At 38.2% G+C, this 24,431-nt stretch overlaps 2 long non-coding RNA genes across 2 annotated transcripts in view; both read left to right on the plus strand.

Moving 5' to 3' along the window:
- LOC148338532 (uncharacterized) overlaps positions 1-3,343 on the plus strand; it is a 68,603-nt gene extending 65,260 nt beyond the window's left edge. Inside the window, exon 3 of the long non-coding RNA XR_015842909.1 lies at positions 3,050-3,343. This is a non-coding gene — a long non-coding RNA (uncharacterized LOC148338532). The remainder of the gene's footprint in view (positions 1-3,049) is intronic.
- Positions 3,344-12,688: 9,345 nt separating this feature from the next.
- The window catches only part of LOC148338534 (uncharacterized), a 42,309-nt gene continuing 30,566 nt past the window's right edge, over positions 12,689-24,431 (plus strand). The window contains exons 1-2 of the long non-coding RNA XR_015842910.1: positions 12,689-12,855; positions 22,343-22,475. This is a non-coding gene — a long non-coding RNA (uncharacterized LOC148338534). The remainder of the gene's footprint in view (positions 12,856-22,342; positions 22,476-24,431) is intronic.

Consider the following 24,431-nt stretch of genomic DNA (forward strand, 5'->3'; position numbering starts at 1 on the left):
AAGTCTTGTTCAAGTCCAACGTGCCCTTACTGGTGAGATATTTTTACCAAGGATTCCTAATAATCCAAATGCCAGTAAAACCTAACATGTGAACCCCTAAATGTCATAAGACTTAAAAGGTTGTCTCCTTTGAGAAAAAAAGTTCAAGTTAATTGACTTGCACAAAAAAGTATTTTGTGGAGAAAAGGTTTTAGAGTACTGCTGCAAGAATAAAGTCCTATTTTACAAAGTGAAATGGCAATATTATGATATCACAGTCAAAGTTTTAGGAAGTCCTTTTAAGCAGAGAATTTAAAGAATACAACTTTTATTCTGGAACAAAAAGTAGAACTTTGTATCTGTAATCCTACAGCTTGTTTAAAAACAACAACAACAAAAAAAACCCAACTGTCCATGCAGGGGGCTGAATGAAAGAACAAAGTAGTCCGTTTATGGCCCCCGGGCCATATTTTACCCTCCTCTGGTATCAGCCAATCATTTTGTCATTTGCCATTCCTTCTGGACTGGGAAGATCACAAGGCGATATTATTAGCCGGCGTTAAATCCTACAAGGATGTTCTTTTCTTAAAACTTGTGCTTTGATCTCTCCTCATCCTTTGATTACGGGAAGAGATTACTTCATCGTGTCAGTCTGGGGGTCTTCTTCATTGCTAGAAGCCCCTCGCCGTCTTTTCCTGTCCGCCGCTGCTCCGATGTGAACTCGCATAGCACTCGGCAGCTTTCGGCACGCCGCCTGCGGGCCCCGACATGCTCTGGCATGTATACGTATGCCGTGAACCTTTCGCTGCGCATTATACAAGAGCGGCTTGATGAGAGCCAAACAAAGTGAAACGGCTTTGAGTAGGTATCATTTGATTGGAAGGTTTATTTTGAACATGAAAACATAAACAGTCAACAATAGAAGATGTCCAAGAAGTCCAGGTTCATGAATGCAAATTAAATTCTATTCTCGTCAATGTAGACATTTTTCCAGGATCCCCCCTCATAATCATAACATTATGACTTTAATTATATTGCAGATTTATTAGTCAAGGCAACTCAATGTGCTTCACAAAAGCAAAGATGCAACAACATCACACATTTACAAACAAATGATACAACATAATTTATAACAAATCATTTTACGGACCCAATCTACTGCTCACGGACCCTTGGAGGGGCCCACGGACCCCAGTTTGAGAACCCATATGTCACGGCTATATTGTAAGACGGGTCATTTGCGTGCCTTTGCCGCGTTATTTCCTTAGGCCGTTATCGCGCTCCATAAAAGCCTCTCGGTGTAGCGTGTCAAACTCTGCAACCGCGCACACTGAACAAAACCACGTAATTAATGATTTTATCTTCAGCCCTGGTCCCACATCACACAGCTGGAGATAAGTTTCGGGACGGAAGGCTTCGGGGCACAACATGTGGGTTTCCCCCCTTGTTTGGTGCACTCAGGCGTGGGGAGAGGCTGGAAGCATGAAGGCATCAGCTTGTTATCTGGAGCTACCGCCGATAAAGGAGGAAGTGGTTCAAGTCGTCCAAGGCGACTGCGTTCTTTCTGGAAAATCCGCCGTTGCACATGGCGCGCGTACGATGGAATGCGTGTTTACACGTGCATGTGCACGGCCTGTCTGCATAGAAAATGGGCCAATGCAGAGATAGTCAATCTTCTACTCTGTGTTGCAGCTGCATGAGTACCAGACATCACAGCATATTTGTTTTTATTTTTAAAGTAGTTAGCACGTCCGCCTCACAGAACATTACCTGAGCTAGTTGTTGATTACATAGTTTTGTGCTCTTTCTGAAACCACCACAAGATGGCTCCAAAGCCCTGCCCAAATAGAAACGTGTGTGTTGGGGAGGAGTTGAGTTTAGCCTGGGTTGTTAGCGGAAGTAACAGAGTCGCCACATCTGCATGTGCAGGCACACTTGTGTTGCATTTTTTTCTGAATCAAATCATCTGTAAGCCATTTCTTTTTAGGGGTCATGCAGAGATGCCAAGTGTTCAGATTTCTCCGTATTTTGCCACAAGTAGTGCAAATGCTCCAGAGAGGTCCACTTAGGAATTGAGCTTTATGATATAACAGTGTGATATAAAATCATAAACTTTTATCATCCATCTCTTTATTGTAGTTTCTTTATTTTGTATTGCATTAATTAGAATTAGAATTAGAAATCCCTTTATTGTCATTGTACTCAAGAGTGCAATGAGATTAGAGAGCTCCCCTCTCCAGTGCAATACAACACAGTCTCATCATCGTCGTCATAATCATTATTGAGCAAATGAGCCTTGCTTATAGTCTGGTTTTGCAAATATACATGAGAACATTCATAAACCCCCCAGAAAAAAAATATTAATAATAAAATACAATAAAACATCAAAATAGAAAAGCGAAAATAACTCTTTAGCGAGCAAAATAATACAATGAGATTGTCTCTGCAGCTGCGCTCATAGATACAGTGCGCACGTGCGCATCAATGAATATGTTTGTCGATGTTTTATGCATGTATCGCGCATACTCACTGGATATTGAATTATACTACCTGGCCCAGTCGGACCATTTCCAAAACTCATTTGGAGTATATTAAGTTTGTTTTCATTGAGAGCTGTTCATAACTTCCAAACGTTGCATGTCAGCCGTGTTCCAAACTGAGGACCCCCCTCATTCTTGTCGTCAGGTGCTCCAAAGCGTTGGATGACAGCATCGGGATGGTAATGCGACACAGCATTATGCTAAGCTGACTGGCTGTGAAGAAGCATCCGTAGAAGGGGGAATGAAATAAGGGGATTTATCCACAGACACTAATCATTCCCAACTTAGTGCATTGGCATCAAAAGGGAAGAATGTGTAGCACAAAAGCTTGTGTCTGATCAAAAGAAGCATTAAGGGTGACTTCTTCCACTGAGCCATTGTCTGGGTGTTTCATGAAGTATCAGTCCTGGAGGTGCACCAAGCAGGGAGGCTGAGACGGATTTTTTTTTTTTTTTTTTAATTAAAGAGCTTCTGCTCTTTTTTTCTCGCTCACCTTTTAATCCACCACTGTCGCTCTTGCCTCCTTCCAGGAATAGATTCCTGCGTGCGGCCAAGTTGGCAGAAGACGTGCGTTTGTTTAGATTTTTTTTTCTTCTTCAAATTCAACTTCACAACTTCAAACAGCTGCGAGCCAGAGGAGCTTTGGGTGGGCTTCGGAAAGCTTGCGAGAAGGAGGTGCCGCTCGGAGCCACCAGGATAATGACCACGACGGCCCCCCTGCTGGCCTTTTTAAGTCCTTGTTGAAGATTTTGGCTTCGGCACTCGCTTTGAACCACGCCACTGAGTCCCAATTCCTGTCCACGTTTTTATTTAAGGAGATTATTCCCTATCGTCTTACTTTTTTTGACACAGAGAGCCATCAGAATAGTTGCATCAGGATCGTAGCATCAGATCTGCAATAAGACACCTTTGCCCTTCACACAAGATTCAACAAACAATATGCAGCGATCTTGAAAAAAAATGGATGATTCTGTAATAACCATATTCCACAATAAAACTCCTTTGCTTTTTAACATGGAACACCAAGATTCTGCAAAAAATAATTCAATCAATACATCGGAGCCTTATGACGAGACTCCACATTTAGCCACCTTTGCCTTTTTCACAGAACCCAGCAAACGCTGGATATTGCCGTGCCAATTGTCTTCCGCATAGAGATCCTGCAAAAAAAAAAATCAATAATTAAATTTTAAAATATTATATATATATGTATATATGTATGCAAAAACCAAATAGGTGGGAGTTGACAATATATAGAACAGTGCCCCAGAGCCAAGGTGACAAAATCTTGGTCTTCAACTGACGATGTAAAACTGTCAAATCTGTTCAGCTTTTTTTTTTTTTTTATACGATTCCTCACCTGCAAGCGTAAAAAGTCATTTATTAGCTGTGACATTATGTGTATTTATAGTTTCATTTGATGACTCTCATACCCTGTTCTCATCCTCCTCTGAGTAGTTTCTGACCTCCGAGCCCTCTTGCATGACTATTACACATTAAGAGGCATTTCCTCACATCTCGTCGCTCCCAGTTCCTCAGGAGGGTTGCAGATAAGCGTCGGCTCTCACAAAAAAAAAAAAAAACAAACACCATTTTGTAGATACAAACTCAACAAATTTCCCCTCCGAGTGCTCTGTGCTGAAAAGTAAACACCATCGCCGACAAAAGATAGCAGCTCCGAAAAAAATAAACAAACAAAGCCAGTCAGGGAAAGGACGATGAGCACGTTACAGAGCGCCGTTCCAACGACCAAACAGTGCTAGGAAGCGCAGATAAACAATCGGTGTGGTTTATCTCCATGAGTCAAACAATTCACCGCACTGCCGTGACCTTGAAGGCAACCGGAGAGTTGTCCTGAGGAAACGCCGTTTCCTCTTCTCGGAAGACTGCGTTCCATCCAGTTAGTGGGAGTTGAGTTTCACAATGCTGGACTGGCTCAAGACACGTGGAGGCTTGGCAGCTGCAAAAAATGATCAAAGATCGGTCAAGTTGTTCACTGCTTGAGTGAATTTGTATACAGTTTACGTGTTTTTTTTTTAGATCCAAGCCGTCACTCGACCTATTTTGTTTTTGTTGGTCTTGAATTGCGAGCAAAACATTGAATAACAAGCGCGAGACGGTGGCACCAAACTTAACAAACACAACAGATTTTAAAGCTTAAATTTTATGCTTACTCAATTTTTTTTTTCAGTTCCGAGATGAAGTTTAACTTACAAACTAAACCTAGACAACGATAATTCCAAATTTGCCCAAACTAAATAATTAATTAAAAAAATCCACTTATTGCTGCTAACATGCAATGAAAAACACGATAGACAAGCTAACAAAGCTAGCATCCATGTTGCGGTAGTTATAATAACCCTTTAAGCAATTTGAACACACTCAATCTCTCTCTCTCTCTCTTTGTCTGTCTGTGTCAAATTCAATAAAAATGACTTATGATGGAAATTCCAAAACTATTCTATTGCTAAGAAAATTGTTGCCCTAAAATCCTCTTTGAAGAGGAATTCTTCGCAATAAAATGTTCTATGCACCTTCGCTAGTGGAAACATTCTGATTAATATTGCATTTGTAGAAGTAGCAAAATCCACCCATTTTTTTAGCCATCTCAGGGGGCAGCCATTTTGTCTTTTATGTCAACTGATAATAACCAATCACGGCTCACCTGTTTTTTGAAGCTGCCATGATTGGTCGATATTGGTCGTTACATATCATGGTAAAGGAATGTTTGGGGTTGATTTAGCCTTTTAGGACTTGCATGTTTAATCCTAATCCTAACCTATGTTTACGTTTTTCTTGAGTAACTCGATAGATCACCAGTTTTACAGACAGATTTTTCTTACAACGGAAACGACAATATACGGTGGTAATAAGTACTAACAAAGTATGTCACACTTTGTTAGTACTTATTACCACCGTATATTGTCTGTCGTGTCTCCTAATTGATTGATTCCACTTCATTTCAATTTCTACTATTGTTATAGTTCTGTTTCTAACAAAATCTGACAAGCATTTAGTCTCTGGATCTTTGTACTTGATCGATTCATTTTCAATTTGGGACTTCCATAGTTTTAGTTTCTACTGCTTGTAACTCCACACAAAACCAGTGGGTGGCGCACTTGCTCTTGTCTTGTGGCCTGGCTTTTTCATTAAAGCTTCTTGCTCCTTCTCTGCTTGAAGAGAGAGTGGAAATAACCAAAGCAGCGAACTGTCACGCACTGGAAGCTTCTTGTTGGACTTTTTGTGATTGTTTTTGGGAAGAAAATGGACTGCCTGTGAGAGCACGTGGACACAAGTGGCTATGTGTGCGTGCGCTGGCTGGGCAGTAGGCCCTATCTATTTACAGAACGTTTGGCGCGATACCGCCCGACTTCCTCGCTCTTGGCAAACAGAGAAGACAGCAGCAGCTTGTGAATTGCTTTCCGACCGCAGAGTTTGTTGGTACTTGAAAGCGGTTTTCGGGCCGCGCCGCCGGCGTGATTTATGCGCCGCGTCTGTTTAATATCGATCATAAGCGATAACGCAGACCGGGAGAAAGGAAAAGGCATCTCCTGTGGAAGCGCGCGCCGCTCTTTGATGTGGAGCCGAACCGGGGGAAAGGTACGAGGCCTTTTCCGCATTAGGCCGCCCATCTGGGAGACATAGATGGAAAAGTGTGCAAAGACGCTTCAGACTCACATCAAATGTCTTGTTTTTTTAATTTATAGCTCTTCCTTTTTACTTTTAAGCACAGTCCAATGGACCTTTTCAATGTAATGCAAATAATCGTCATTCATATGGTCCTCTCAAGCATATTCACCAACTTTGCGTGCTTTTTTTGTCCCCCTAAACTTTGTGCACTTTAAATTCAAACCATGCACTGCAACATATTTATTGTCACTCTACTGGCCTCTGCTGGCCATTGTATTGTACTGCGTGTGTGTTGGAGCTCAACTGTAAATTTTTGGTGCTCTGTAAAAGGTATGATTAGTTACTATATTTGACTTTCTGACCTTTGCAGTAAATTAGGTCGTTTGACAACAGATGGGGTCCATCATATTGGCAAATTGAAAAATATCACATGCATCTCTACCTCCCCCACACTAATAGTAAGGTTTGTTCCTTAGTGTTTTGATGATACAGATTCGATTGATTGATAAACTTGAGAGATTATTTTTTAACATTTTATTTGTTTAAAATGTTTTTTTATTTTGACTTTAGTATCTTATTTTTATAGTGTTAAATTATTTTTTTTTGCATTGTGCCATTGAAAAGTCAAATTCTGAAAGGAGTCATTTTAAAACTGAAATTGTTTAATTTAGTGTTTAAGTTACATTATTGTTTTGATTTGGTTGTTACAATGTATTTTCTTTTGTGCATAATGTTTTCGTATGCTACATTTTTTATATGTAAAATATACAGTTTATTTTTTTAATTGAAAAAGTTTTTTAGTTTTTACTCAACAATTGATTGACATTAAATGACAATATCTGATTCCATCATATTATAATAATATTTTTCCTTATACATCTTATTTTTTCAATTCAGTAGTAGCACAAGTATTCCTTTAAGGTTTTTCGCATTTTGTTTGAATCAAAATTCTGAAATTATTTCTTTTTATTTCTATTATTTGCTGTATTTATAATTTCATATCTTAGACTTAAATATATCTTACACAGTTGTCGTTTGTAGTTCCCATTACTCTGGCCAACACAGAGTTAAAACCTTGTGACTGTCTTTTGTAATGAATGGAAAGCTGGAGCACAAAAGGCAGCAGGTGGCAAATAAATTGGAGTGTCTACCCTGAGGCCTCCTTCAAGTAAAGTCTGATTTAACTGCGCAGAGGCGCGTTAAAAGTCGCGTACAGGAAATCACGTTTTAGTGGTGGCCATCTTAACGCCGGGCCGTCGATCAACATTCAAAGATTTGCTGTCATTTCTCATGAGCAAATTTACAGTGCTTGCCTGCGACGCCAAGGACAGGAAATGAAATGTTTTCCATGCGGCAGTCAAACGTTTACTGGCTCCACTTTGTACACAGTACACTGGCACACGGACATTTAAAAAGTAAATGCTCGGAGGAGATGTTATCGGATAACATGACGGCTAATGAGCGGCGATTTCGGAGTGATGATAAAAACCTTTCCCCAAGCGTGTTGGAATGCGTTCAGAGGCTGTTTTGATAACACAAAAATGGCTCAAAACACTTTCCAACTCAAGTGGTGTCAAAATTGTACAGTGGGCTGCTCACTTGCGCTCTTAGACAAATGCCAATCAAGAATCCCAAGAATTTCTCCAAGGGGCTCACTGTGTGTGTGTGTGTGTGCGCGTGTGTATGTGTGTGTATATATATATATATATATATATATATATATATATATATATATATATATATATATATATATATATATATATACGATTACTACACAAGGGATCGCTTGAAAATGCAAACACTGGCAGAGATTTATAAAAATAAAGTGTAGTCTATTGACATTTGTTTCCTAATTAATGGGAGAAATAACATGATCAGAGTCTCAATTAATTTGATTAATTATTTAAGAAATATCAATAATAACATGGTTCAAGGTAACATTATTTGTCTTATTAAAAAATATTAAAATATTCACAATTCCAAATAGATTTAGCAAAGGTTTTAATTTTCTAGACTTTACGTATTTTCTTACTTTTGTGTTTTATTTTATTTTACATTTGTGTAGTTTTAATTTTTCCCTGGTTTATTTTTTTTTCTACTTACATTTTGATTTTGTTAATTGACGGGTGGTATTTAAAGAGTAGTTTGGTATTGTATTGTGACAGTCTTCTTTTTTTTGCGTCTTTGTGACTCTATAACATAAACAAAAACAACCCAGCATGTCCCTCTCATTCTGATATGGTGTCTGACACATTTTTCAAAACCAGACCCCCTCACTTTCACCCAATCAACCCCACGGGGAAGAATGTGAAGTCAAGGAGAGGTCCTGATTATGTTTTGGCTGCACAGCCTCCATCTCAGTGCACATAAACCCTGTCGCTGTCTCGGTACACTTAGAAGAGGACAGCCGACCACGGACTCGACCCAAAATTGACCCCGGCGGGAACGCCCAGGCAGGGACAATGTGCACTCACCCCATGCTGCTCCCACCGACAGCCACGTACATTACACATGCAGTAGAAATGAAAAGATGTGCATTTTTGAAGCCACACTTTTACACACATTTGAATGCCTACTGGACGTACTAATACTGTATACCGCCAATATTACTATGACAGCTACTACAAACATTACGTGTACAACTATGACTGCAACTAGTATTAATACTAGCCCTTCAGAACTCTACTATAAATTCCACTTCTCAAAAAAATACAAATATGAAAATGCTGTTAATATTATCTATTGAGGGTATTTGACATAGCAATACTTTATAAGTGGAATTGTTATTAAAAGCACCCCCAAAAATTATATTCTGCAAATACTGGTAATAGATCATCATGAAAATTTGTTGGATGCTTGTTCATATTTTTGATAAATTTTGTCTGGCCCTCGGAGGACGTTCTAGACTCCGCGTAGGAAAAAAGTTGAAACCGAGGACCTGCCAGGTCCGTCATAAATCCGCCAGCTAAATTCATCAAGTCCCCCCCCTTGGTTCTGCCGGAGCCAGACCCCTGCTTGTACCCCCGAGAATGACAGGAGGAAATAAGTGTCCCTCTACTGCACGTGGCTTCTTCCACTCCCACCCCGTGAACCTTGTACACTTTGATTTAGGGGACTTGGGGTACGGACAGGAGTGTAATTCCCACAGAGCTGCTTTGGAATCCATCTTCGTTTATTTACAGTCACTGATGGCAGCTTTAGCGGAACACCTTTGTAGAAGACGGATGGGGCAAAAAAAAAAAAAACAATGCAAATTTGAACCATGAAATGGTGTTCATTTTTTCCCGGCAGTCTGTTCGCGTCATTCCGTAGCATTTGTCTGAGCTGCACTGTTTCCCGTATATGTACGTGGATGTTGGATTTTTGTGTCCAATCAGATTTTACCGTCTGTGTTGCCATGTCATTCTAATCTGCCGTCAATCTTTACAATCAGAACTGCTGCCCCATGTAATTTAAACTACTGGTATTATTTGCAATGGGACAGTTGCTTTAACCTATCAGATTTCAAACAAGCTGACCTTTGACGATGTCAACATTTTTCCGTTCTGATTGGTTGGTTATAGCAAAACCTTTTACACCCAAGTGTGATGAGCAAAACACATTTGATAATCAGCATCTTTTAGAGAGTCTGACTTCCTGTATTTTATTTACATATTTTATGTTTTTGTTGAATTAAATATTAAAGGGATCATCCAGTCAGGATGTTCCATTTTTCAACAAGCTCAATTAAAACGCCTCCTGGTAATGAACAGTATGGCCACGCCCCCTCCCAACCCTCCATGTCTTGGTGGCAGTCATGGGAGGCCCGTTTGTTATTTATTTGTGTTTGCTTTGGTTCCAATCTGCCCCACTGTCATATGGTGTTCCACACGGTTCAATTTTGGGGCCCCTGCTGTTTTCATTGTATTTGTTGCCCGTGGGTTTCATTTTAAGAAAGCATGGGCTTTCCTTTTACTGAATGCAGATAACAGTCAGATCTATGTCACGCTAAGCAAAACTGATACTTTCTCCTGAACATCTACTGTTGTTTTTTTCCTGTCTGGAGGAAATCAAAGCCTGGACGGCACTACACGTCTTGAACTGCAATGAAAAGAAAACAGAAATTATGGTGTTTGGTCGCAGTGGCCTTTGTACATTCATCCGTGCTAATGTGGGACCCCTGGCGTCTTATCTAAAGACAACAGTGTTGAATTTGGGTTTAAATTGGACTGATTAATTTTTTATTTTATTGGTGGTTTAAAGTTTCGATTCTCCTTTCACAACAGCACTTAGAAACCATAATCCTTGTCTTCGTTGCATCTCGGCTCGATTACTGTAATGCACTTTATTTTGGAGCCAGCTAGTCCTCAAGTGTCTTCAGTTGGTCCACAATGCTGCTGCTCCCCTCCGAAAAGGATCTTATCGAAGGGAGCACATAACTCCAATTCTGGCTTCCCTTCACTGGCTCCCTGTATGTTTTATAGTTCGATTATTTTATTTGTCTTTAAATCGTTGAGTCTCTACGTACCTGTTTGGTGCCTCAGATTAGTGGACCAGATGCTATTCGAGGTGCCAAAGACCTAAGCGAAGCCTCAGAAGGGATGAAGTTTTCCTGTTGCCGGTCACTCCTTTTGGAAGGACCTCCCATTCTACTTTTGTACATCTTTAAAACTCATCTTAAAACACATTTTTTTTCTTGGGCTTTTGAATCGCATTGTTCTCATGTTTTATTGTGCTTACAGTTTTTATCTTATTCTTTGTTTTTATATGTCTGATTTTTACTTTATGTACAGCACTTTGTATGCAGCTGTGGTTGTTTTAAAGTGCTCCATAAAGTTGAGTTGAATATTATTCATGGTTTCTGTACTTGCAACGATACTCAATACTTGAGCAGTGTTTTCACTATACATACTCTTACAGTAAGAGTCTTACTCAAGTAATTATTTGAAGGACTTCTTCATACTTGGGCTTGAGTGCGGCATGACTCAGCAGTAGAGTGTTTAATTCTGTTGATTAACTTGTCATACCGTAGTGGGAAAAACTACTATTAAATCATAGTTACCAGCAAATCATCAATCATACAATTGCATTCTATTATATTGTGTCAAGTATATTAAACCCGTTTAAGTTGAACTGGCATCATATGACCACTAGAGGACAGCCATGGGCACATGTATATTTGTGTCGTCGCTTTTTGACTAATTGGCATGTTGGCCAATCAAGATCACTCTATATCAATTATTTACAGAGGTCGCAAAAGTACTCACTTTCAGTACTTGAGTACAGAGCAGTATAAAATCTCGTGTAAAGAAAGACAGAGAGACAAGTACAACTATGTATTCAACAGATTAAGTTAGAAAAGTAGATGTGTAGAAGGTTCTGAACAATGCATAGTCATTATATTTAAAAAAAAAAAAATAATCAAAAGTTAACTTCATATAACTGAAATCTACTTCAGTAGTTTCACCATTTATTAAAAACAATGCATCCTCACAGCCCAAAGTAAATCCAAGTCTGGTCTCCACCCATCTGATGTGCTTCCATCCCTTGTCCAGCAGGTGGCAGTACTGTAGCATCTTGTCAGTTGATTTCCTGCTCCAGCAGGATGTGGGCGCTTGATACCTGACTGCCAACTCAGGCATTAGCTCACCCCCGCTTCAACTCCATTACACCAGGCAGAGGGGAAAAAGCTGACTCACAGTGCTGCTGCTACAGTAGTGCTGCACTCACAAATACGTCAATTTGGATTTAAATACAGTTCATCATTACAAAAGAGTAGGACAATTTGAATTCAAATGCACTGCTACAATACAGGATTAATTGGATTACACGATGGCCAAACAATGCCTTAGAATAATACAGTACCTGTAGTACTGTCTTCCATCAGCAGCATAAAACGGTGCAGGGTCCATGTCAAACTTTTTTAATCACCCTTCTCTTTGTACACAAGCTTAAATAAATGACAAAATAGCGCTCACTTAAAGCAACACCCATTAAAAGGCATAATAATAAATTCAGGGTCCATTTAATGGGCAACATACCAAAAATAATACCCATTTAAGAACCAAAGTATCAAATTAAGGCCCGTTTTAAGCCAAAAAGTTCAAATGAAGGACTACTTAATAGGGGAATCAAAATTAAATCAAGGACCATCTGAAGACAAAAGAGTCAAGTGGAATCAAAGCCCATTTTAAGATGGAAACGTCCAATCAAGGCCCATATAAAGGCAAATGAGTCAAATCAAGGTCCATTTCAAGGCTCGAGGCCTTCAGTGGTGTGGTAGTTTACTTAGTTGACTTTCACACAGCAATCAAATCCAAAAAGGCAAATGAAGTCACATTTAAAGTGGGGATGGGGTGTGGGGTTAATGAACTAGTGGTATCAAAAGGAATGCGTTAACGTCAATTCCCTTTGACGTTGCTTATGCTGTGTTCCTTGTGTCTCGTTTACTGCGCTGTTCCTCCAGTTCACGTCTTGGCCTATTGGGGGCAGTGTGATGCACGCGTGCATATAACACACCGAAATATCTGAAGTTAAATGACCAGAAGAAGAAAGTCGCGGTCCAAGAACCTGTACCTGTTGTTTGGATAGATAACAACTTGAAAAGGGCTTTGGAATGAACCTAAAAACGGAATGAATTCGCTTCACGAATGGCGAAGATTGACTATGGACGCAGTGATTTAAAAAAAACAAAAAAAACAAAGTAAAACGACCAAGAAGTTGGCAGGTAAGCACAACTTTGCTGTGAATGGTCTTAGTGGGGAGATTTGAACAGAATGAATTGATAACATTTGGCAATGAAGGAACTTCAGGAAAAAGAGAGACTTCATTTAAGTTAGCTGGCACAAAAAAAAGAAACTACAAAAAATAAGAATGTGATGACAAACTAAGGACTTGTGAATCCGGGTAAATAGTACATTAAAAAAAATATCAAGATTGCGGCATCGAACTTGCAATGATGTTGAGGGTCTGTGATGTCATTTAGCTGATAATATGCTTTGTAAATATTTACAATACAATTTCAATATGTGCAGTAATAGTTGCACAATACATACCCATGTTGTGTGTGATTGGGCTTGAATTTGAAGTGTAAAAAATACATTAATAATATTTCCATTAAGTGTGCAAATCTTTTCAACTCATATTTTGAACATCTATTTATTTTTCATTTAGAACAGATCCATAATGTTTGATTAATTTGTGATTGATCAGGAGTTAACTAAGGAGATCATGTGACTTATCCCTATTAAAATTCTTAATTGATTGGCAACTCTGTTTTATTTGCACCTTTATTTATACAAGGCCTTTGTTCTTGTCGTTAACCTAATTGACTCAAACATTGCTGGTTTGGTATTGTGAATTGTTAATTTTGTTTAGTTTAAAGAATTTAAAACGTCAATCAAACACTCAATGTGTACATTTCACTTTTGGCCTTTGTTGGTTGTAGCGGTCATAATCAGCAAAAACAAAATGACAATTTCTATACATTTGAAGTCGTCAAACAGATTTTGACTGCCATTTCAGGGTCGTAGAGATTTTTGCCTACATCTGGCTTTCTCCTTCAGTCTCTTTGAGCTACGATAGAGCTCGGCACCCCAGTTGATCCGGATGAGTGCAGATATGTGAATGATCTGGCAAGTTGTGTTTTGTGGAAGCATTGTCATTCTATGAATTAATAGGCAACATCGAGGTTTGATTAGTTGACCCACCTGAAAAAAAAAAATAAAACAGTGTAGCCCACTGCTAGTGCTTACTCAATACTGTTAGGAGGAATGCTCTAATGACAGCAGTACAATCTCTGTGTCATGATTCATCTCAGCCATCTGGCACTACAAAAAACAAAGACATTCCTCAATAGATATCCCTGAGTTTCATGTAATGCGGGTAGTTGTTTTTTTTTTTTTAATATATGCAGTTTAGAAATTTAGGTTTAGGTCATTTTCATGCAATCCTGCAACATGCATATGGATTATGTCAGTCAGTTAAAAAACAAAAGTCAAATTGAAGTAAAAAGTAACTGTAATTAAAAAACCCAAACTATCATAACCCTGGTGTGGACTGACAGAAAATTAGAGTTCACTGAGGTGAGGATGATAATGTGAATGAACTTGTCTTAAAAAAAAAAAAAATGAAATCCAAAAGTCATGGTCAGGTCAGTAACTGGTCCAGGCAAGCCGATTCTGTGAAACGATCACAGGCGCTCTGTTGTTCCGCATGGTTTGATCCGCTGAGAGGCATCAAATGTGAGTCACTGTGCTCACTAGTCCCAACACAGTCAAAGTTGCACTTGTCGAGGAGAACAGCAGTGCTGTGGTTCAACTGTCTGCTTTTGCCTTGAAGCTTTCCCCAAGTGAAATATCACGCCGTAACACATCCTTCATCCGTCCATTCGAGCCGCCATTGTGTGATTAACACCGAAGTGACGTTAAGAAGTAGTCGCGAAATCAAATCGACGATGCGTCAAGGATTTCTTTCCCGGAGGGAAGGGGAGAAACGGTTTTAACTGAATGAGCCATGACTGACATATGAGAGGTATAAAAACAGCAGCTTGGCTACAAAGTGCTTCCTCCGCGCTTGAAAATACACACATTGGCACGCATGTTTTTCTAAGGATGCTGAGCTTCCACTATCGCAAGTCGAAGCCACTCGCCTCTTCGCCGTTCCCAGTCATCATAGTAACCTAAGCGTTGGCACACCGCACAGTAGATAGGATGTGATGAGCAGCAAGGTTCATTCAGTAAACGAAGAATTAAAAAAAACAAAATAAATAATTAAAAAGTATTTTCATTAACAAAATGATTTAGAGAAACAGAAACTATCTGAAACTACATTTTCGGTTTGCAAAACTAACAAAAACTAACTATAATTGTAAAGAAAACGTGCTTTCTTTTTTTGTCTTTGGCAATTAATTTAACACACAAGCCTTTGGGGTCGATTTTAAACGCATTTATTTTGATGATAACAGCACGGCCGTTTGCCGGAAGAAGTGAAAAAATGAAACTCAAAATAAAAATAAATAACTATAATTAAAACTACAATAACCTCGATGAGCAGTGGCTCCTTTATAGGAGACAGATTTTACATGCTCTTGAGAAATCAGGTGAAATGTGCGTTGCATTATTTTTCATTTATTCTTGTGTTTTGGCAAAGATTGGCACAAACAAATGACGCGTTTATTATTTAAATTTTGCGATGTCTTTAATAAAGGATAAAAACACTCTTATTTATTTTTTTTTTTTTTAAACTTACAGAAATGACGTGGTTCAACGGACACTGTGCTGATCCTTCTGGTGTGTGGCCCATGGCCACCTAGGCTCAGTATAATCCATCCATGAGTCCATCCTTTCTGTGCTTCTCATGCGCGCTGATGCTATCCCAGCTGTCATCGAAAAAAAGATTACACCCTGGATTAGTTGCCAGCCAATTAGCAGGCCAGTAAAATACAGACATATGGATATACACGAAAATGGTCTTAGGTCCTCAGAAAGTCGCAGAGGATAAAATTAGATGCCTGTCACCATTATCAGTCTACATGTGTTGCTCCACCAAAGTTTAAATTTAGAACACCAAGACACAGAGGTTCATTAGGCTTTCCCTGGTGTTTTGTATCGCTTGTTAGAATATAGGTAAGCGACCTTCCCGTGAAACTATGCGGTTAAACTAAATACAAGTGTAAGTGTCTTTGGTTTAGGTTCAACTTGAATGTAAACTTCAACTAAGAGTGGCATTAAACATCTTAATACCTTTTTTTTTTTTATTTTTTTTTTTTTTATGAGGAATTCTTCACCATTACTTCAATCGGTATGTATGTCTCCATAACCCACAACATCCAATTAAGATTGAAGTCAGGATTTATTATTTTTTTTTTAATCACTGTAATGCACATCCGAGTGTGCGTTTACTGTGCTGCAGTCTCTCCACGGCGCGGGAATCTAGCCATAAATCTGGACTTTTTGGGCGTTAATGGTCAGACCCAAGCCAGGCAGTATATCAGCCGTGCATGGTGTAACATCCAGCGTCCAATAACACTCGCTGCTGCATGTGCAATTTATTGGTCGGGAAGAGAATGAGAAATCCGAGCATCTTTTTTCAGTCCTCCACCAGAGCTTCAGTCACTTTGACGCGGGTCATGGTATCGCTAGTATTGCATGTCGCTGCGGCTAGTTGGAGGCCCTCTGGCTGCTTGGGTGTCACTGTCGGCACCAGTTAGCGTTGGCTACCGATATGCTTCATGTCTCGTGCCTTGTCAACATTCCAGGTGGCTGTTCAACTGATTTATCTGCCGGGAATTCCATTAATTTATTTTTTTTTTTTGTAGTTTCTGTTTTTCAGAGTGTTTTTTTTTTATATTTTATTTTCATTTAAAAAAATCTTTAAATAAATAAAACAATATTCCGAAAAACTGAAAAAAATAGGCCAAAATAAATATAACATAAATCAAAACCAAAAAATCAATTACTCGGGAAAACCTGAGTTTTCTTTGTCATGTGAGTCCAATATGGTTTTATACCATTATAATTCAGTCTTATTTTATTTTTAGAAAAAAGTCTGAATCCTTACAGCAACGAGGCGTATTTTGATATGATAAAAAGCAAAAATAGTCATATTTTTCCAAGATAATGTTGGACTATTATATTGTCAATAATATCAAATATGAATGAGGGAAGAATGTATCACTTTAACAAATTAATTAAAAAAAAATCTATTTTTCAAAAGATCCCATTTCGTTCTAAAAAAAAAAATGTTTATTTCTGTTTTATTGGATTCCCATTGTGCACACTTTTAAAAATGACGTGGTATAATTCTTGACAGACAGACTCATTGACAGAAAAAGAAGCCTTTCTCATCCCGTGCTAAACATAACACCTCCACCCAGCCGCTCGAGTTCATGATAAAACACAATGTCTTCACTCGGTCTCGATGTAAATCTCCTCGCCTAACTGAGACTTGCAAATGAAACGCTCCCATTTGTATGCTCAGTCGCTTTTGCTTGATTTGCTTTAAAGACAAAAGGAGCGCCATCCATCACGTTGCATTATGAGCCAACGCGTGGCCGACTTCAACGGGGGATTGTAAATGTTTTACAGCGCCTGCGTAGCAGCAGGAAGATTTTCGCATGGCGGATGAGGGGCGTCAAGAAGTCTATTAATACAAGAGAGAATATTGAGACAAGACATTGTGTTCGATCCTGCTTGTTTGACATGTGAATTACATAAAAATGGAATTTGATACCTTCAGTGATTTGGAGGAAAGAAAATGTATCCTTTTTGACCAACTTGAACAGAAAAATCAACAGGACGCATCCTTAGTTGTAAGTTTGGTTTTGATGTTTGATCAAAGCTGCACCATCTTTCAAAATCACTTGACGTTGCGCAGAAATAAAAACACCATAGTGACTTCAAACACTTTGGGTCAAGTTGTCTTTCAAGAAGGGCTCGCTCTCACATGGAAATAAAATCCTTCAATCAGGACACGTGCTGTAGAAAATGGATGAACGGATGTTTGAAGGAAATCGCAACTAGTCGAGCGCTGAAAAGAAATCTTTGACCTTGGATGCAATCTATGTGAGTTGAAATACAATTTATTACAAGGATGGTCCTCTTTAACATGAAAATAAACCTAGCGAGTGTTTGAAAACCTGAGTTGTGACTGCTCAAGCCCAGAAAAAAAATGACTTCATATTATTCCATACTAATGGAGTTCTTCATTTTTACCTCACACATAATGTGAAACGAGCGGCTGACATTTTTTTAGAATAGCAACTACTTGAGCGCCGAAATTAAAACCCAGACGTCAATTACTTCATGTCATTACAAAATAAGATAACTTTGATCTCAGCTACCTCAATTTTAGAACAATTAAGTTTGTTTTTGTGAAAATAGTAAAAATGGTCATGAAATTAATTCTTGCCATTTTGTCAAACTCTTCCAAAATTGCGACTGCTCAAGAGAAAAGAACACTTTTCCCTTGACCGCAGATGCTGAATGTCTCTCTAGAACAGAGTTCTTATTTTATTTTTTTTAACCTGACACATGAAAAGAATTCCTGCCATTATGAACAAATTGCGTGTTGCGACTGGTTGAGTATTGAAGAAAACGTTTATCTCGGCTATTTCGTAATTCCACATAATTTAGTTGATTTGACACGAAAACATGAAATGGATCCCTGCTCTTTATCGAGATAACTGTTGAGAGATGTGACTGCTCGAGCTCTATACAGAAAACTCTGCCTACCTCATATCATTTCAGAACAGTTGAGTTCATCATTTTTTGGAGACTTGTATGTGAAATGAATCAGTGAAATTTGAAGAGAAACGCAATTGATTCTGCTTGAGCGCCGAAAAGAACGGTCCAAATGTGATCATTTGATTGTGATCCTCCAATGTTTTACCTGCAAATATTTCATGGTAGCCCCAATGAAGGAAAATGACGCAAACGCGATACATCTTTGGCCGTTGTTGGCCTGCCATTCTACTTCTCATTTGTGCGTTTGGAGCGCTGCCACACACGGTAATGGAGTAGGACAGTGAACGAACGCTGCGCTCGTCCGCGAGCTCTCTTTTTTTTTTTCCTCCCACCTTTCCTGCTATTGTCAGTCAACGCCTCCTTGACGAGGTGGCGCTGGGCTTCATGCGCCACTCATGCTTGTCAGCAGCCTGACATTGTGGCAGCTTGCCAATTGATAAGTCCTTTTTATATTTCGTTTCTTCTTTTGTTGTTGTTTTTTTTTCTTTGTGTCCTTCAGGCAGTGGAGGGGGGAACTTATGTCGTGTTTAGAATGCTGCGTACACACCTTGTATTCGATGAAAACGGAAAACGAGTATATTTTCTTTATTTGACTTTTTGGAGTTATTTCAGTGTGTGCACATGTTTGTGTGTATGTATATTTATTATTATTATTATTATTTATATTAATAGCAATAATAATAATAATATTAAGACTAATACTAATAATAATGGACTGTACCTTAAGTTCTCAACCACAAATGCACCCCAATTTACCTGCAGTTGCTTCTAAAACATGAATTAATCAACAATCAGTTGTACACAATTGATGGAAATCTTAACAACAAATGAATCTAGTACTTTGCCCATCCCTACTTTCCATAATTTTACAAATCACCTTATAAACATTCATTCATGTGGTTTGCATAAAATAACCTTGAATAATGATGCAACGTATCCTTGTCTCCCCGCAGCGTTTTTTTTTTTTCTTTTTCGTCTTTGTGTGTCAGTAACGTGTCAATCAACGGTGACACCCCGGCTGCCCCCAAGCGGTTAAATTATTCATTTATTCTGACTGTCTTTGACAATTACATTGCTGGGAAGTCACTGTTGCGCGGGGTCCACTTACCAATGATCGGGCCAATGCTGAGCACCCACCAAACCGTCCTTGCAATCAAAGTCACCAAAGGCCTCATTATCTGAAAGATTATCTTCAGCGATTATCCTGTGGTGTGGGGTGTACGAAGAATGATTTTTCTTCTCTGATTGGTTCAGAAAATGGTCTTACCATTCAAACCAAGTGTTAAAACATTTCAATTGTTCCGACCACAAATCCTCTGTGATTGTGATATGAAATGTTATCTAATTTGCAGGAGGTGACTGGCGAAGCTATCGTTATGTGCGGTGTGCTTTATTTGTTTTCTGAAGTACTAAACATTATAAAATAGGATTTAAGTGGTATACACACATACTGATAATTGAGCATGAGTTGAGAATTTTCCCTCCCTTGCAATCCAAGTCAGCAAAGGTTTGATTATCAAGTGTCATTCAGTGATTATCCTGAAGTTTGTGGTGTGTTAAAGGTGATTTTTCTGATCTAAATCAATGGAGGCCCATTTGACAGATGTCTCAAAGATTATCCTGAGTGATTGTAATTTGAGTGTGGAGTCATATTTTCAGATCGAAATCTGCAAAATAGATCAGATGCCTTTGAAATGTTATCCTGAGTGACTACCTAATGGTGCGGAGTGTATTAAAAGTGGTTCATGCCAGATCTGCGAAAACTAAAGAGTTGGGGAAAGATAATCTTAAATGTTAAAACTGTTCAATATTTACGATAGCAAATCTTCAGTGGGTGACTTGAAATTTAAAAGTAGAGACTGGCAATCATGGATTCGTGATCAATGTGGTGCGCTGTGTCCTTTCAAGTACAAAATGTAAAATAAGAGGAATTTCGCATACCCACGTTTGATAATTGGGCCAAAAGTCTGCAATGACCTGATTATCGGATGTCTCAAATACAATTTTGGTTGATTATCCTGTGGCGTGAGATGTGTTAAAAGCAATTAAAAAAAACTGTACAGACAGATTTCATCAGATTATCCAGGGTTATTATCCTCTGAGTGATTAGTATTAAAAAAAAAAAAATTCTCCACTATTTGCTTGGAAAACGATGATCGTCAGTGTTTAAACTGTTCTAATTACAACCTCCTATCAAATCCTCACATCTGATTGTCACGTGTCATGTGACACAACAGACCTCCAATTTGGGGTATCCTAATAAGAGCAGGAAAAACACACTTGACATTTTTTTAACCACCTGATATGTTAGTTCTCTAATGTGTAGTTAAAAAAAAAATTGTTAAAATGTTAAAAATATGAGCATGTATATGTTCCAAAAGGCTTTTTTTAAAGGTTACTGCAGCCTTTAAAAGTGCATATTTTTCAATCGCGCATTCCACGCCCTGAACCCTCAACACGTATCCTCCTCCATGTTGGCTCCCTGATGGTGCGCTCCACACACTGATAGTAAAGGAATGCTTTTCATGATGGTAAGAGCTTGCCAAAAGTTCGCCTCGCACTCTGATGTGTCGGGCGGCGGGTGTCTTTTGCACCGGCTAATTAGAAGCAGCTTCGGCAAATATGGCAAGAATAACCTCCTGCCTGCCTCCCTTTGCCGTAAAAACAAACAACAACAACAAAAAAAAAAACGTTTGGCAAGGTTGCTGTTAGCCCCCGAGCCAGTTTAGTCATGCTTTTCTCGCTCACTAATTGTGGGAGTTACTGCTGCTACTTAGTCATTTTCTTGTTTGTGCTGCATAAATTGTAGTTCATTTGAATAATAAAATAATTCAAGTATGTGCAAGTTAATACTTTTATTTCAATATTTATCCTTAAAGTAATAGTAAATGTGCCAACTGGTTAATAAAAAATAACAAATGACTTGTTTATTGTATTTTATTTTGTAATTTTAATATTTAAATTAATGCAAATTTTAATCTTTTAATCTAAAATAAATGGTTTTGAATTATGCAATCAATAAACTCAATATGTTGTGTGTATTTTATTACAAACATGTTTTTATTTAATTAATTTTTTTAGCAGTGAAATAATAATTCATCGTGAATTAAATTTTTTTATCTTTGTAAGATTTTTTTCATTATATACATGTTCAATTTAGAATTTTTATTAATTGACCAATTCCATTTAGAAGGTGAAATGTAATTTGGATTGTATGTATAGTTAATTACATCGTATTTGTAGAAAATTCTAATATTTTTTAACTCACAAAGTCCATTCGAATTATTAACCATTTGGTTATTTCATGAGATAAGTACGGATGAACTAAGCAAATTTAAAAAAACAAACAAACAAAAAAAAAACTAGAAATGAATACACAAAATATTGCAGCACACTTTTCAAATGCAAATAATGCCAACCCTCTATTAATGTACATCTGGTGCTTCCGTTGGGCTCTCTGTAGCTATTCTATTTAGCCTGTCATTTGGCTGATGAGATATTAATTACAGGCCAAAAGGGGAGAAACGAATATACAAAAGCAACTTTGTTAACGGTCAATCTTGCTGAACCTTTTGTGTACGCAGGATAATTGTGTTGTATGGCTAAAACGGCGTGTCACCATAATGAGGAACTGACATGAGCGCTTATGTGATGGATGAGCACACTGCAGCGCTCGTCTCTCCCTGCCGACGAGAGACTATGAATAAGTCATACTTTTGTTGTATTCAACCGTTGCTACTGATGAACTCGAGTTTATAACGAAATAAGGAAAACTAAAATTGAACTCACATTTTTGTAAAAAAATGTTGTTGTTTTTTTTTTTAATACCAACTAACACACTACACTTTACGTTTTCAACATCAACTAAAACTATTATTCTAGAAAATGTGTTCATTTTCATCTTTGTCAGTTACTCTATTGCATAAACTTACCGTGCTGATTTGAAATATATTTCTTCTTGTATTACAGCACGGCTGTTAGCCGGAAGAAGGAAGGTTGCAGAAGCGACGTCACCCAACGGCAGCCAATATAAGAAGCGCCACCAGATGACGTTGCACTTTTCGGCGGCGTGACGTGCCGTGGCTTGCGAGCTGTGCACGCGGTGAGTTGACGTGTTTGTTATGACTTGGCAGCTTTTGGCAGTTAACAGCCCGATATGTGACAGTAGGAAACAAGTCTTCTCCTTTTTTGTTTCATATATGAAAATAAACCATACACCGTACAACCAGGTTTAAGTTTCAGCCAACATACACCAAAATGTAAAAAAAAACCAAAAAACTGACAAATACTAAAACTAATAAAAACTAAAGTTAAAATAAAACTAAAACTAATAAAAACTAAGAAACCTGCCCTGAAAACTATTTAAAGGCAACTAAATTTCCAAAAGAAGTCAAAATGAAATAGATAACAATTATAAGAGACAACCGTAAACTGAGGACCCCCTTTTTTAGTTATATAGCATTAGAAGTATTGACTATTAAGTGTAAATTTACGGCCTAAAGTCTGCGTCTTATTTATAAAAAAAAAAAAAAAAGTAAAATAAAAATCAAATATTGACAAAACTCAGTCAACAATATAAGGAAAAACTAAACCGTAGCAACATTCCTTATTGAAATTGGCAGTTTTTTAGCAGCCTTTTTGACAGTAAGTGACAGTAAGTCAAAATGTTTCACATACCTTTCTACCGACATTTTAGCATTCTTGTCATTTTTTTCAAATGTTATTCAAAATGAAACATAAACACAATATGTCGTGCCCACAAGAATTTTAGAGAACAACAACCACGTGTACTCGTTTCATTGATCAACATGAAATTGGGTGCACATGTTGATCACTGGTGTCGCTAGAGGTGGGGCTGAAAGGGCACTGCCTCACCCCACCACCCTGGAGTATAATCGGACCACCCAGGTGCCAGGCCAGTTAAATGACTTTTATTGTTTTTTTTTCCCGGAATTATTTTTCAGATTTTCCCCCCGTCCGTCCGCTGTAGGGAACGTTTTAAGTATTTTCTGAAAATATTTTGGTTTATAATTTTTTTTTTGTTTGTTTGTTTTGCGGCTTTGGCCCCCATCATATTCACCCCCCAAAGGGAAAAAAAAATCCTAGATTGGCTTGTGATGTTTATCATCAGAGGACACATGAAAAACATTTTAGGATCCATGCTTGAGGTTTATCAGGAAGTCGTAACATTTTGTTTTGAAGCGGCCATTTCAGGGAAATTCCAGGATTTTTGACGAATGAACAAACACTGACTTTTGTTTCAGCAGAGGTGATACATTGCTAATATAGTAATGATGGCTCCACGTGGAAAAAAAAGTTGTGCTACATGGGAAAGACTTGACAATCTTTCTAATGGTCTTGCATATCCAGCAGTGCCAGGGGATGTCTTGTTTGTTTGCGGGGCAATCACAAAACATCTGGACTGGTCGTTGAAAAACAAGATTCCTCTACAAGCTTATTAGCTCTGGGTGGAAAAACAAAAATACTCCTCACTTTCATTCCCTGAATATTTTTTCACAAGGACAGGTGGAAGCCTTGAAAGTATGAGCTTCACACAGACTGCAACAGCACGTGGCTTCGTTCCCATCACCGTTTATGGGAGTTCACGTATTGGATTTTTCACGGATCTCGCAAAACTGACCTTGACTCTTTCTCAAGGTGGACACGGCAATTAAAAAGTGACACTTGATCATGCGACAGCCCACAAAAGTGCCACCCAATGGAGCTAATGTCTAGATCAAACATAAAACATAAAGTCACGATGAATAAATAATAGTTTGAATCCTCAAATAAAAGAAATTTGGAGATACACGGTTTCCACTGGATGCCATCAAGTATGTTACGTTAACTAAATAGGAGTACATAAATTTGTGTGTGTGTGTGGGGGGGGCATTTAATTGGAAATGAAGCAAAAAAACATTAGGATTAAAAGCAAAAAATTAATTGAGTAAAAATACATTTTTATCTCAAACTAAATAAAAAAAAATCTACTTTACAATGTATACACTGAGTAAGAAAAAAATGTGCTGTAGGTGCTGCTGTTTTGGCTAGCAACCAA

This window comes from Idiotropiscis lumnitzeri, chromosome 4 (assembly GCF_059441095.1).
Source record: "Idiotropiscis lumnitzeri isolate Australia: NSW breed Sydney's pygmy pipehorse chromosome 4, RoL_Ilum_1.0, whole genome shotgun sequence".
Taxonomy (NCBI): Eukaryota; Metazoa; Chordata; class Actinopteri; order Syngnathiformes; family Syngnathidae; genus Idiotropiscis; species Idiotropiscis lumnitzeri.